We start from the raw sequence: 16,091 nt of genomic DNA, 5'->3' as shown, positions 1-16,091 counted from the left end.
CTTTGCACATTCTTCCATTGCAAAACTACCATTCCAGTGTTTTACTTGCTATATTGTATTTACCTTGCCACCATGGCCTTTTTTGCCTTTACCTCCCTTCTCACCTCATTTGCTCACATTGTATATAGACTTCTTTATACTGTATTATTGACTGTATGTTTGATTTACTCCATGTGTAACTCTGTGTTGCGACCTGGCCAAGTGTATGTGTGTATGTAAGTGTAAGTGTATGTATGTGTCGAACTGCTTTGCTTTATCTTGGCCAGGTCGCAATTGTAAATGAGAACTTGTTCTCAACTTGCCTACCTGGTTAAATAAAGGTAAAATAAAGTAAAATAAAATAAATAAAGTAGGGAGTCCACCTCAGGGAGCCTTAATACGAGCCTAGTGAGCTCTGACAACTGCCCCTGCCTGGGAAAAAGTCAGTAACCCATCATAAATAATCATATGTGCCACTTAGCAGAACCTTTTATCCAAAGACTGCATTTACACATGTATCCCAATTCTGATCTTTTGCCCAATTATTGGCAAATATCTGATCTGATTGGTCAAAAGACCAATAATTGGGCAAAATATCAAAATTGGGCTGCCTGTGTAAATGCTGGCCATGTTTAGGATGTGTATTCGCTCCTTATGGGACCTGAACCCACGACCTTAAGTGTTTCTAGTGCCACACTCTTTCCAAACTGAGTCACACACATACACACTTACATCTCCACAACAAAACACTGAAATAAACGTACAGCAATACACATACTTAAAAACAGAAACTAATGGGAAATCATCCAATATTGTAATAGACAAGAACTGCAGGTTGCAAGTGTTTTTAATAGCTGACTGAGGATGTCGTTCCATTGCTGAACGGAGACCAGTGATGCCTGGCCAGTGTGTACACGCAAGACTGTAAGTACCTTTGGATAAAAGCGTTTGCTAAATGGTCGCATGTCCAGGTTTCTAGGTTGAGGTTCTGTACCTACTCTGCTGTCGATGCCATCTGGGTTCTTGTGGATGTGCTGCTGCAGAACACAGCGGAACCAGGCTCTCACAGACAGGTTCTGGGCTGAGCCCGACACGGAACCTCCACAGCCGGAGCTCACTGAATACACCAGCTCGCTGGGGATGAGAGGTCAGTTTGACATAGAACAGACAACAAATGTGTTTAAGGGAATCACAAGTTAGAGTAAGGTGAGGTGCAGAATTGATAATCTTGATAAAACAATTAGTTATTGTTTGGGATGCGAGGTGATTTGTAGATCAGTGATTCTGTGCAGTCTGACCGCAATGCAGTGGATCTCAATCTCATTGTTCCACCGGAGCAAGGCGCTACACAGATGTGCTAATCTGCATAAGGGAGGCTCACATGATGGATAGTAGTTTAGAATGCATAGGTGATTTGTAGATCAGTGATTTTGTGCCGCACCTTGCTTAGAATGATCCTTTCGGATGTCTGCCACCACACATGGTTTGTATTCATTAGTGCACTCCGTAGCAGTGTTTTGCAATAAAAACCAAAAACAAGCGTTTCTTATTGGACAAGTTCAGACCCTGCTTACTAGGGTAATGTACTTGAGTAATGTTACCTGTTCTGGAGCAGGTGGGGTATGTAGCGAGTCACTAGCAGGGGGTGCAGCATGTCATCCCAGCTTAAGCACTGCATGATGGACTGGATGGGGTTGGGCTGGAGGTCTTGGGGGGCAGAGCTAGGAAGGTCAAAGACCAGCAGAGTAAATCCTGGAAATGAGAGTCAACATTCATACCATGTTACCTTACGGTAACTACCATGGAAAATAAGTTTGAGAGAGTCATTCTATAATGGAAAGATGTATCACTGCATGCTCAACACAAAGCACCGATGGAAGATGTTGAGAGTAAAATAACTGACGAGAGAGAAAAAGGGAGCGAGAGAGAGAGAAACAGTGAGACAAAGGCAGACAGTGTATATAATCTTAAGAGAAAGACAATTGTTAGTTTGTGCAACCCACAGTGTGAAATTGTTGTATACAGTAAACATTTATCCTCCTCCCCCATTCCTCCCACTCTCTCCCTCTCTCCCTCTGTGTGTGTCTCTGACCTGCGGCAGCATCAGCCAGCTGGGCAGGAGGGGTGTTGGAAAGACACAGGCTGCGGAGGAAGGGGAAAAAGTTAGCCCAGAGAGCTGCTGCAACCGCCAGGTGGCGGTCTTTACCCACGCTGACATTGGGAGGAGGCAGCCAGGCACCGGGGGGGGGGGGGCATGCTGAGTGGCCAAGCTAGACATTGCACAGATGTACCCTCCTGTAGGAGACACACACACACACCAATAACATCCTTATTCAACAGAAACACAGTATCTCCCTCTCCTTTACACCGCCTCTCCACCTCCATCCCTTTCTTATATTCTGCTTCCTTCCTCTCTTTCATGTTCTCTCCATCCTTCTTCAGTGCTCTCACACTCTTCCCATCTCTGGGGGGATTAGGTCATGCGGTGCGGTGCAGGGTAGAGAGGAGCAGGAGAGGGCAGAGCGGGGCTGATCCCCTGTACACAGACTGGGCTCTGGCTGCTGGGTCTGCCTGGCCCCACGGCGGCTGGCATTAGCCCAGATAAGCAGCTGGAGGAGCTGTAATCTCATTTAGACTGGAGATGATCCTCCTGTCCCCTCATTCGCCCGGATGGAGCGAGGGAGAAAGGGATGGAGGAGAGGGAGGCAGGGGTGAGTACTGGCACCCTCAGCTCCCCTTGCACTCCCCACTCCCCACTCATGTCTCACACACACACACACACACACACACACACACACACACACACCTACACCTCTGCCTGCGCCTTCCAGCAAGGTTGCATCTAATCCAGAGAGAGCTGAGACAATCGATTAGAGTCTGAATTCATTAGCCTCGTTACTACAACGGAATGGGCCTTTCACACCCATCAAGGCTCATTGTACAAGACATAGTCAGAGACCCCACTTAATCCTCCCCACTGCCGCTTCTTATAGCTGTGCACACACACACCATTAGAGACCCCACTTAACCCCTCCCCCAAATGCAGCCACTAACACACACACACACACAGACTGACTTGCAACCTAGACAGCTGATGAAACTGTGGGTTTGCACAACCAATGAATTTCTGCACAAACTGACAGAAACAGTCTCATGGAAGCTCATCTGCATGCTCGTCGTCCTCACCAGGGTCTTGACTTGACTGCAGTTCGGCGTCGTAACCGACTTCAGTGGGCAACTGCTCACCTCCGATGGCCCCTGGCACGCTGGAGATGTGTGATCTTCATGGATGAATCCCGGTTTCAACTGTACCGGGCAAATGGCAGACAGCTTGTATGGCGTCGTGCGGGCGAGCGGTTTGCTGATGTCAACGTTGTAAACAGAGTGCCCCATGATGGGGTTATGGTATGTACAGGCATAAGCTATGGACAACGAATACAATTGCATTTTCAAAATCAAATCAAAATCAAATCAAATGTATTTGTCACATACACATGGTTAGCAGATGTTAATGCGAGTGTAGTGAAATGCTTGTGCTTCTAGTTCCGACAATGCAGTAATAACCAACAAGTAATCTAACTAACAATTCCAAAACTACTGTCTTGTACACAGTGTAAGGGGATAAAGAATATGTACATAAGGATATATGAATGAGTGATGGTACAGAGCAGCATAGGCAGGATACAGTAGATGGTATCGAGTACAGTATATACATGAGGTGATTATGTAAACAAAGTGGCATAGTTAAAGTGGCTAGTGATACATGTATTACATAAGGATGCAGTCGATGATATAGAGTACAGTATATACGTATGCATATGAGATGAATAATGTAGGGTAAGTAACATTATATAAGGTAGCATTGTTTAAAGTGGCTAGTGATATATTTACATCATTTCCCATCAATTCCCATTATTAAAGTGGCTGGAGTTGAGTCAGTGTCAGTGTCAGTGTGTTGGCAGCAGCCACTCAATGTTAGTGGTGGCTGTTTAACAGTCTGATGGCCTTGAGATAGAAGCTGTTTTTCAGTCTCTCGGTCCCAGCTTTGATGCACCTGTACTGACCTCGCCTTCTGGATGATAGTGGGGTGAACAGGCAGTGGCTCGGGTGGTTGATGTCCTTGATGATCTTTATGGCCTTCCTGTAACATCGGGTGGTGTAGGTGTCCTGGAGGGCAGGTAGTTTGCCCCCGGTGATGCGTTGTGCAGACCTCACTACCCTCTGGAGAGCCTTACGGTTGTGGGTGGAGCAGTTGCCGTACCAGGCGGTGATACAGCCCGCCAGGATGCTCTCGATTGTGCATCTGTAGAAGTTTGTGAGTGCTTTTGGTGACAAACCGAATTTCTTCAGCCTCCTGAGGTTGAAGAGGCGCTGCTGCGCCTTCTTCACGATGCTGTCTGCGTGAGTGGACCAATTCAGTTTGTCTGTGATGTGTATGCCGAGGAACTTAAAACTTGCTACCCTCTCCACTACTGTTCCATCGATGTGGATAGGTGGGTGTTCCCTCTGCTGTTTCCTGAAGTCCACAATCATCTCCTTAGTTTTGTTTACGTTGAGTGTGAGGTTATTTTCCTGACACCACACTCCGAGGGCCCAGTTCTCAGAATTTCCCAGTTCTTCCATGGCCTGCATACTCACCAGACATATCACCCATTGAACATGTTTGGGATGCTCTGGATCAACGTGTATGACAGCGTATTCCAGTTCCGGACAATATCCAGCAATTTTGCACAGCCACTGAAGAAGAGTAGGACACCATTTTACAGCCTGATCAACTTTAAGAGGATGTGTTGCACTGCATGAGGCAAATGGTGGTCACACCAGATAGTGACTGGTTTTCTGATCCACGCCCCTACCTCCTTCTTTTTTTAAAAAGCTATCTGTGAGAAACAGATGCATATCTGTATTCCCAGTCATGTGAAATTGCTAGATTGGGGTCTAATGAATTTATTGAAATTGACCGATTTCCTTATATGAACTGTAACTCAGTCAAATCTTTTTAAATTGTTGCATGTTTATGTTTTTATATTTTGTTCAGTGTAGTTAAGACATACCGTAGCCTACACCTACCTACACCATGTGAAGCAAACAATATAGATCTTTAAATCAATGCAAAGTTGAATTCAAATTACGGAATTAAGTTAGTTAAATGATAAGGAGTAGGCTACAACGACCAACCATCAGGTAGGCAGTTGTTTAATCTAAAATGAGTTGTAGACAAGGACAGGAAGCGCAGCAAAATTGCCTCAATTAGCCTAGGTAGCTAGCTATATTAGCTAGCTTCTTTAAATTGATTTGATACAGTCAAGACAGGCACTGTATGGCTACTCTCTCTCTTTTTCTCCTTCCCGGGTCAAACTCAAGCAAGCAGAGTAGCACCTCTCTCCTTTAGTCGCGCAGGACGCGCAGCAAGCCAGTTCCCAAGTTGTTTTTTATTTATTTTTTACCCCTTTTTCTCCCCAATTTTGTGGTGTCCAGTTGGTAGTTACAGTCTTGTCCCAGTCAACTCCCGTACGGACTCGGAAGAGGCGAAGGTCGATAGCCGTGTGTTCCCCCGAAACACAACCCAGCCAAGCTGCAATGCTTCGTGACACAATGCCCGCTTAACCAGGAAGCCAGTCGCACAAATGTGTCGGAGGAAACACCGTACACTGGGCAACAAAATTGCATTGCGACCAGTCCGCCACAGGAGTCGCTAGTGCGCGGTGGGACAGGAACATCCCTGCCGGCCAAACCCTCCCCTAACCCGGACGGTGCTGGGCCGCCCCATGGGTCTCCCGGTCACGGCCAGCTGCGACAGAGTCTGGACTCGAACCAGGATCTCTAGTGGCACAGTGCCTTAGACCACTGCACCAGTCGGGAGGCCCCGTTCCCAAGTTTTTTAACACATGTATTTCAACTTTCCGGACAATGTCATTGATATTATTCTAATAGTGAAACATATTTAAAACACCCAATCATAAAAATAAACAAAAATAACGTCTCAGCAAAGAACAATTTCTCAAGCAACACTTTTGCTAGGACTGTCTGGGAGTGGTCTGAGTGAAGAGAGAGAAACTGAAAACTAGCAGCTATTGCCTGAGAAGTTTGGAACTCTCTTTCTTAATGGTCTATTAACTAATGTAACCAGGCAGGCCAAAACTCCATCCCACCAAAACAGGATGAAATTTCAGGCGGTATTTTCAAACAGCGCTTACACAAAACGGGCATTATCATAATTTTCACAATTACACAGTATTATCCAACCTTAGTGTGGAAAATGATGTTTATAATTGCACTGTGCCTTAAATAATGACAGGGGGGGACAACTATTGCGTTCCTCCACCTGTATAATGTCCATCCACTGCTCTTTAGAGAGAGACTCAGGATCCAATGGAGGGCCAAGGTGTAGGGGCGTAGGGTCTAGATACGGAGGAGAGCACTTAATTAAGATCTCAGCTAATTGTCCACCACCCGTCCCCCAATATAATACTGAGACCTCACATACACCCTCTGGCGACACAGGGGTCTCAAGCCCTCATGCACAGGATCATGGGAAGGAATGCAATGTGAGGAATTAGTCTACTGGTTGGCTGTTAGGCGGGCGGCCGGCCTTGGCGACGGCCATACGAGTCACACACGCACACACACCTCTTGGTCGCAGCCTCTGGTGGGATAATTCTCTTGATGTGTGCAGATTCCTCTCTGCTCTTAATAAACATAATGACGGCGAGGCACAATTTGCAGGACTACATAATTACCTGTTAATTGTGTCACTGAAAACGCATTAATCACAGAGATACCAAGTACTGCCAGGATGGAGAATTAAGCATAATTTGGCGGGACGAATTTGAGAGAGCGCTTTTTTATTTCATTAAATAGGTCAGCGTGATCTCGGCCATAACACTGTCCCCTTTGGGAGTTTGTGCAAATGAGTGCCCTCCAACCCCGAGATATGAGATGGGGACGTTTTTAGAATTAGCGAAGCTAACGAGATATGCTGCGTTACGGGAGCCTGGACTGAAATAAGAGAAGAGCACACTTTAGTGATGGGTGAAAAATCTACAGTTACAGTGCCTTGCGAAAGTATTCGGCCCCCTTGAACTTTGCGACCTTTTGCCACATTTCAGGCTTCAAACATAAATATATAAAACTGTATTTTTTTGTGAAGAATCAACAACAAGTGGGACACAATCATGAAGTGGAACGACATTTATTGGATATTTCAAACTTTTTTAACAAATCAAAAACTGAAAAATTGGGCGTGCAAAATTATTCAGCCCCTTTACTTTCAGTGCAGCAAACTCTCTCCAGAAGTTCAGTGAGGATCTCTGAATGATCCAATGTTGACCTAAATGACTAATGATGATAAATACAATCCACCTGTGTGTAATCAAGTCTCCGTATAAATGCACCTGCACTGTGATCGTCTCAGAGGTCCGTTAAAAGCGCAGAGAGCATCATGAAGAACAAGGAACACACCAGGCAGGTCCGAGATACTGTTGTGAAGAAGTTTAAAGCCGGATTTGGATACAAAAAGATTTCCCAAGCTTTAAACATCCCAAGGAGCACTGTGCAAGCGATAATATTGAAATGGAAGGAGTATCAGACCACTGCAAATCTACCAAGACCTGGCCGTCCCTCTAAACTTTCAGCTCATACAAGGAGAAGACTGATCAGAGATACAGCCAAGAGGCCCATGATCACTCTGGATGAACTGCAGAGATCTACAGCTGAGGTGGGAGACTCTGTCCATAGGACAACAATCAGTCGTATATTGCACAAATCTGGCCTTTATGGAAGAGTGGCAAGAAGAAAGACATTTCTTAAAGATATCCATAAAAAAGTGTTGTTTAAAGTTTGCCACAAGCCACCTGGGATACACACCAAACATGTGGAAGAAGGTGCTCTGGTCAGATGAAACCAAAATTGAACTTTTTGGCAACAATGCAAAATGTTATGTTTGGCGTAAAAGCAACACAGCTGAACACACCATCCCCACTGTCAAACATAGTGGTGTCAGCATCATGGTTTGGGCCTGCTTTTCTTCAGCAGGGACAGGGAAGATGGTTAAAATTGATGGGAAGATGGATGTAGCCAAATACAGGACCATTCTGGAAGAAAACGTGATGGAGTCTGCAAAAGACCTGAGACTGGGACGGAGATTTGTCTTCCAACAAGACAATGATCCAAAACATAAAGCAAAATCTACAATGGAATGGTTCAAAAATAAACATATCCAGGTGTTAGAATGGCCAAGTCAAAGTCCAGACCTGAATCCAATCGAGAATCTGTGGAAAGAACTGAAAAGTGCTGTTCACAAATGCTCTCCATCCAACCTCACTGAGCTCGAGCAGTTTTGCAAAGAGGAATGGGAAAAAATGTCAGTCTCTCGATGTGCAAAACTGATAGAGACATACCCCAAGCGACTTACAGCTGTAATCGCAGCAAAAGGTGGCGCTACAAAGTATTAACTTAAGGGGGCTGAATAATTTTGCATGCCCAATTTTTCAGTTTTTGATTTGTTAAAAAAGTTTGAAATATCCAATAAATGTCGTTCCACTTCATGATTGTGTCCCACTTGTTGTTGATTCTTCACAAAAAAATACAGTTTTATATCTTTATGTTTGAAGCCTGAAATGTGGCAAAAGGTCGCAAAGTTCAAGGGGGCCGAATACTTTCGCAAGGCATTGTACATATCGGGATTTTTTTAAACAATACGGTATTGACAATATCGCAATATTTTTATATTGTATCGGCACTTAAGTATCGTGATATCGTATTGTGAGGTCCCTGGCAATTCCCAGCACTAGCACACTTAGTGTTTCACCTTGGAGATATGTGTGTATGTGGGAGTGTTGGCATGTATACACAGGAGAGCCAAAGCAAGCACACACTCATATAAGTCGTGAGTGAGGATTGCTGCAGGCTGGCAGCTTACTGCTTCATTAGCACTGACTGAACAATAACACAACATTGTAGTGGTCCGGTCCATTTACATACAACCAGACATCCTCTCCCTCCTGACACCTCTGTCCTACCCTTTTACTTCTTCTCTCACCAAAACAGACACCTGTTTCACCTGTGCCTTTCTCTCTAAACCCTTGACCTCTGATCGGGTCGTCCGTGTAACACACACTTGTAGCCTGCCGGTGAACTCACCCTGACGCCGTCTCCACTCTCTGCCACACAGTCACTCCACATACTCACGACCAGCCGCTATACCCATGGTGACCACACGGGGGTCTCTAGAAGCTGTATCTATACTCAGGCCTCTGCCAGCACCTGCTGAAGGGGACCTGGGGACCACGGGGCCCCAAGAGGCAGAGAGGGGCCTCCGGACACAATGGACGGGCTGGATTTATCGAAGGGATGGAGGGGGGACAGAGGACAGCACAATCCTGCCTTTGTAGATGTCAGTACTGGGGCCTTTTTCTCTAAACCTCTTTACGGCTTCTAGATCCCAGCATTGATCGGTAGGGCCAGGAGTTTTTTTCACGTGATCATGACAGCAAAAACTCAAGGATCTAGTTGTAGGGTCTAAGGCCAATGCCTGAAAGCATGTCTCTTTGTCGATCTGTCTGTCTGCTCGTCAATGTGTAGAGTGTGTGTGTGTGGGCATTTGTATTAACTGTGTCTCAGTGAGTTGCTGAGTGTTTGTCCCCCCTCCCTCACCGTAGCACCCTCAGCACGATCTGCAGAAAGCCCAGGGCAGAGGTCAGCTCCGACTGGCGGCAGGCGGGCAGCAGCAGACCAAACCCCTCATTGAGTAGCTCCTCCTCCGACAGACCGAGACGCACGCTCGTCTCAAACACCTCGGCCACACCCTCTAGGTAGGGCCCCAGAGGGCCAGGCGGCGAGACGGTTCTGTGGTCTTCGGGTAGAACTCCCTGGCAGTCTGAGAGAAGGAGGAGGCCAGCCAGCTAGCTTGGGCCCCCACATCAAGGCCCTCCTGGAAGAGCAGTAAGAGAGCCAACAGGCCCCTCTACACCAGGTTCTGTTGGGCGGGGTCCAGAGGGAGCAGGCCCAGCAGCTCACAGGCCCAGCCGGGCATGTCCTCCAGCTAGGCCTGCCAGGCCACCACAACGAACAACAGCAGGAAGTTCATCAGCCCCGCCGCTGGTGGAACTCGGAGTACGCCCTGGAGAGGAGAGAGCGAGAGAGAGCGAGAGAGATGGATGAGAAATAAGGGACATTAGTTTCCATTGGCCATAGTAAGATGAAGAGATAGTAGTGTCACAGTTCAAGTTGAGTGTGTGACATTCATATTACTCATCTTTCACTGAGACTTTGCATTGCTCTAGTCAAGATCAGAGTGCATATGTATTGGTTGATCTCCCCACCCGCACCTTCCTCCATCACAACGCTCCATCACTCCTTCTATGGTGCTGATGAGAGGCATGCCAGGCATGCGTGATGTGTCTGTGTGTATGAGAAAAACACCCAGCGCAACGTTGTTAGATCCTGCGGGTACCGTGAACAAATGCCTTTAGAGATCATGTTAAATGTCAGACACTCAGCCACGCAGCGGTAGGCACACAGTCGCCCTCTCTGCAGTCAAACCAATCTACTGCAACACCAGTTCGAGATCAATAACTACCACACACACACACACACACACACACACACACACACACACACACACACACACACACACACACACACACACACACACACACACACACACACACACACACACACACACACACACACACGCCACAGAGGGCTCCATAGTTCCTACAGCACATATTGAGGAACAGGGACTGAAACTTACAAATTATGAGCATTACCATGACTAGGGATGTGGCGGTCATTCATTTTTTGCAGCCGGTGATTGTCAAGCAAATAACTGCCGGTCTCACGGTAATTGACCATTAATTACAATAAACACATTTAGCATTGTAGGCTATGCTTTCATGCATAGCCTACAAGCCACTGATGCAGACCTTTGGAACATCTACAGTACCAGTCAAAAGTGTGGACACACCTACTCATTCATTTCTACGTAGTAGAATAATTATGAAAACATCAAAACTATGAAATAACACATGGAATCATGTAGTAACCAAAAAAGAGTTAAACAAATCAAAATGTATTTTAAATTTGAGATTTTTCAAAGTAGCCACCCTTTGCCTTGATGACGGCTCTGCACACTTTTGGCATTCTCTCAACCAGCTTCATGAGGTAGTCACCTGGAATGCATTTCAATTACCAGGTGCCTTGTTAAAAGTTTATTTGTGGAATTTCTTTCCTTCTTAATGTGTTTGAGCCAATCAGTTGGGTTCTGACAAGGTAGGTATGGTATATAGAAAATAGCCCTATTTGGTAAAAGACCAAGTCTATATTTTGGCAAGAATTGCTCAAATAAGCAAAGAGAAACAACAGTCCAGCATTACTTTAAGACATGATGGTCAGTCAATCCGGAAAATGTCAAGGTCTTTGAAAGTTTCTTCAAGTGCAGTCACAAAAACCCTCAAGCGCTACGAATAAACTGGCTCTGCATGTGTAGTTCCTACCGCAAAGCATGGAGGAGGTGGTGTGATGGTGCTTTGCTGGTGACACTGTTGTGATTTATTTAGAATTCAAAAAGCACACTTAACCAGCATGGCTATCCCATCTGGTTTACGCTCAGTGGGACTATCATTTGTTTTTCAACAGGACAATGACCCAACACACCTCCAGGCTGTGTTAGGGCTATTTGACCATGATGACCTGGCCTCCACAATCACACGACCTCAACCCAATTGAGATTGTTTGGGATGAGTTGGGCCGCAGAGTGAAGGAAAAGCAGCCAACAAATGCTTAGCATATGTGGGAACTCCTTCAAGACTGTTGGAAAAGCATTCATCATGAAGCTGGTTGAGAGAATGCCAAGAGTGTGCAAAGCTGTCATCAAGACAAAGGGTGGCTACTTTGAAGAATCTCAAATATATGTTGATTTGTTTAACACATTTTTGGTAACTACATGAATCCATGTGTCATTTCATAGTTTTGATGTCTTCACTATTATTCTACAATGTAGAAAATAGTAAAAATAAAGAAAAACGCTTGAATGAGTAGGTGTGTCCAAACTTTTGATTGGTACTGTACATTAAAAAAAAGTCAAATAAATCCATTTAATATAGCCTACACCATCACAATAAATCCATTATTTATTTTAGACAGATCCGAAGAAACATGCTATGAAGAAAATGTAGTCTATTTCAGAACAGAATAGCATACTCTGAGTTGTCCTCATGCTAGACCCTGATATGGCTGTGGGCTACACTAGGTTATTTAGCAGACAAGAAAAATCTTCTTCCTATGTGCTTAATTTAGAGTTATTTATGCAACTTTATTTGTGATAAAATGTTGGGCTATACAGTGCGCTCGGAAAGTATTCAGACCCCTTGACTTTTTCCACCTTTTGTTATGTTACAGCCTTATTCTAAAAAGGACTAAATAGTTTTTTCCCCCCTCATCAATCTACACACAATACCCCACAATGACAAAGCAAAAACAGGTTTTTATACATTCAGGCCAAAGAGTTCAATCTTGGCTTCATCAGACCAGAGAACCTTCTTTCTCGTGGTCTGAGAGTCCTTTAGGTGCCTTTTGGCAAACTCCAAGCGGGCTGTCATGTGCCTTTTACTGAGGAGTGGCTTCCGTCTGGCCAAACTACCATAAAGGCCTGATTGGTGGACTGCTGCAGAGATGGTTGTCCTTCTCGAAGGTTCTCCCATCTCCACAGAGGAACTCTGGAGCTTTGTCCAAGTGACCATCGGGTTCTTGGTCACCTCCCTGACCAAGGCCCTTCTACTCCCGATTGCTCAGTTTGGGCGGCCGGCCACCTCTAGGAAGAGTCTTGGTAGTTCCAAACTTCTTCCATTTAAGAAGGATGGAGTCCACAGTATTCCTGGGGACCTTCAATGCTGCAGAAATGTTTTGGTACCCTTCCCCAGAACTGAACCTCGACACAATCCTGCCTCTGAGCTCTATGGACAATTAATTTGACCTCATGGCTTTGTTTTTGCTCTGACATGCACTGACAACTGTGGGACCTTATATAGACAGGTGTGAATACTTTCCAAATGCACTGTGTTTAGATTTTTAAAACATTCTAAGGCTGCATGATGCGACTCTAATGATGATTTGAAAAAGGTCGCATGAGCTCTGCTTTGTTAATTTCTACAGGCTGTACACACTTCATCAGTCTCTCATTCACGATTTGACAAGCACTTGATAATATTCTCACCAGGCCTCGAATTTCTGTGCGGTATCCCCCTTGTGTGGCTGCAATACCCCCTAAGAAATTCTGAATGAATATAATAATCATAATTCCCTTCTCCTGGCTGCCAATCAATTCTTATTAGCCAATGCCCATCACTTGATTGGGTCCTTCTCACAGGCATCTCAGCTCCAAAGTAGGCTACAAGTGAAGACCGACACATCAGGGACACAACTGCGCGTGTCCTTATCGAATTCCAAGGCGCATATTGAAGATGTTAGAAGGAACTGTCACAATTACTTTTCGTCAGCCAACAAGATGAGCATGCCTAACGAACAGCAAAAGCACTAGCCTATGTCAATCTACTATCGCCCATAGTACAAACGTTTACCAATTCTATTGGGCAACTAGTCCTTTTGTGCGAGAACTAAATATTCCAAACATACTCTGGGACAGTTGTTGGATGTGATAGATACCAAATTAATACAACCATTCGCATCAAAAAAACTTTTAAAAACAATGAGGCTGGGCCTCCCAAGTGGTGCAGCGGTCTAAGGCACTGCATCGCACAACCGGCCGTGACTGGGAGTCCCATAGGGCGGCACACAATTGGCCCAGCGTTGTCCGGGTAAGAGCAAGGTTTGGTTGGGGAGCTTTACTTGGCTCATTACGCTCTAGCGAATCCTTGTGGTAGGCCTGTCGCCTGCAGGCTGACACTGGTTGTCAGTTGAATGATGTTTCCTCTGACACATTGGTGCAGCTGGTTTCCAGGTTAAGCGTACGGGTGTTAAGAATCGTGGTTTGGCAGGTCATGTTTCGGAGGACGCATGACTCGACCTTTGCCTCTTCTGAGCCTGTTGGGGAGTTGCAGCGATGAGACAAGATCGCAATTGGATATCACGAAATTGGGGAGAAAAAGGGGGTAAAATACAAAAATGTAAAATAGCAAACTATTAGGCTATTTCTTTACTTATAAGCGCAGCAATGCGCACACGGCAGTAGGCCATAAGCGCAAATGTACCAAAATGATATCAATTAGCGGGATAACATCATTCTCAAAAGTGACGTGACTATCATTTATGTGATGTTGACAATTCATCGAAAAATTACATACCACGTTTAATTATTACGCAATTAAATTAACCATGCAACAATTAATGAATTAGTAATCTGGGGAACCACGGGAAAAGTTTATTTAATGAGTTACAGTTCCCCTAATTAACTCAAGAATATATCAGCATATCTCCATATCCTACCCATCAATCATTTCCTCATATCAGTCTCATTCTGAACATCGTAATATTCTATAAATCTGCACGAACCCTAGTCTACGTGATGACTCAGCCTACACAAATGTTCTTAATTATTTATTTACTAACTAACTAAATGATCACACAGAAATACATAAACACACACAGTATAGGTTGAATTGATTACTAACATAATGCAATGAAAAGTACCTAGTGGTCTAACTCGATATGATGGCTTGTTGCACAATGGAGAGGGGGTGGGAACAGATAAAGAGCGGGAAAGACAGAGAGGCCCATCGTACATTCAGTTGAAAAACTATGCCCATGGGATGTGAATACATTGCACATGAACAACAGCACATTCGAAAAGAAGTGCAATGTCTATATTTATGTTTCTATATCTTTGTCGTCGCTCTCTGTTGAAACCACTCGATCCGTCTATGGGAAGTAGTTCAATGCAAGTCTCTGGTTGTCCACCAGAGGTCACAATGTACTTAGTAGTTGTAGTGTTCATTAGACTTGATCCTTCAGAGGTAAACACGAGGTGGTCCTCAGTTGAGTTTACTAGGATACCGGTATTTAAAAAGCTGCAGACTGAATGTTCCGGTATAGTCCCTGTCTTCTTCACTAAAGAGTTTCAGAGGGTCCCACCATTTTCTGGTCTTGTAGTTTTAAACCATTTGTCACGTATTCAGCTTGCGCTGCTCGTAGACTGGTCTTAATGGCAGCAACCCAGCATGTTTTGGTCTAATATGTTAATTCTTCAGCAAGTTCTTTAAGGCACTCGCCTTGGAGGCTGGTTCCACCATGTTGACACAATATAAGTGCTCATGTGGGCGTGGTTACTGACTTGGCAAAAGTTTATATGAATAATAATTATCCTTTCATCTTCACAAAAGTATTTTTATACTTAAGCCCAACCCCCCCCCCCCCCCCTCCTCTCTGATGCTAGCTTTGATCCTCACCCAGGAGCGAGAGTCATGACACCACAAATGCGATTATGCATTATTATAAAGGTGCATTTTCATGGTGAAAAATATCTTCCCCAAACTTGAAACTCACGTGCTGCCTATGTATGGCAGTTAGCAGAGGTGTGGACTCGAGTCATGACAAATATGATGAACTTTGACTTTAACACCAATGACTCATGACTTGACTTGGACTTGAGCCTTATGACTCGACCTGACTTGATACCCTGCCCAAGCCCAAATATGAAAAATTATGCTATTAAAAAAAGTGTGCAGCGCATCAACTCTTCATTTAACGGATTACAGTTTGATTCGGACAGGAGCCAATCAAATTGTGCCAGCTGAGAAAAATGTGTGCGTGGCAGTGCAGAGGAATGTCGGCGTGTGAATTCAGATGGAGCCCTTGGAAAGATGATACCCCAAATTATTATTTTCGGATATAAAAATGACGCTGTATCAACAAAAAACAAATTGCAAAACACGCGGGGAGAAAATTACAGACGGAGGCGCAACAATTTCCAACTTTGTTCGACATTTGAAGCTGCACGAAGAACGGTAAGTCGTGGCTAATATAGCCGACAGCTATGTATTTTATTACTTTACTGGCGTATCATGTAGGCTACTGTAACGTTAAATCAATGAGCCTCCACACAGTCAGTCAGTGCGGGAACGTGATCATTGCACCCAAGATTGAGCTACAACTAGCTA

General features: G+C 44.8%; 1 pseudogene; it reads right to left on the bottom strand.

The window, feature by feature from the left end:
• LOC110501569 overlaps window positions 1–16,091 on the bottom strand; it is a 32,531-nt pseudogene that overhangs the window by 3,344 nt on the left and 13,096 nt on the right.

Source organism: Oncorhynchus mykiss, chromosome 2 (assembly GCF_013265735.2).
Source record: "Oncorhynchus mykiss isolate Arlee chromosome 2, USDA_OmykA_1.1, whole genome shotgun sequence".
Classification (NCBI taxonomy): Eukaryota; Metazoa; Chordata; class Actinopteri; order Salmoniformes; family Salmonidae; genus Oncorhynchus; species Oncorhynchus mykiss.
The sequence above is the reverse complement of the archived record's forward strand: the minus strand, read 5'-3'. Positions and strand labels throughout refer to the sequence as shown.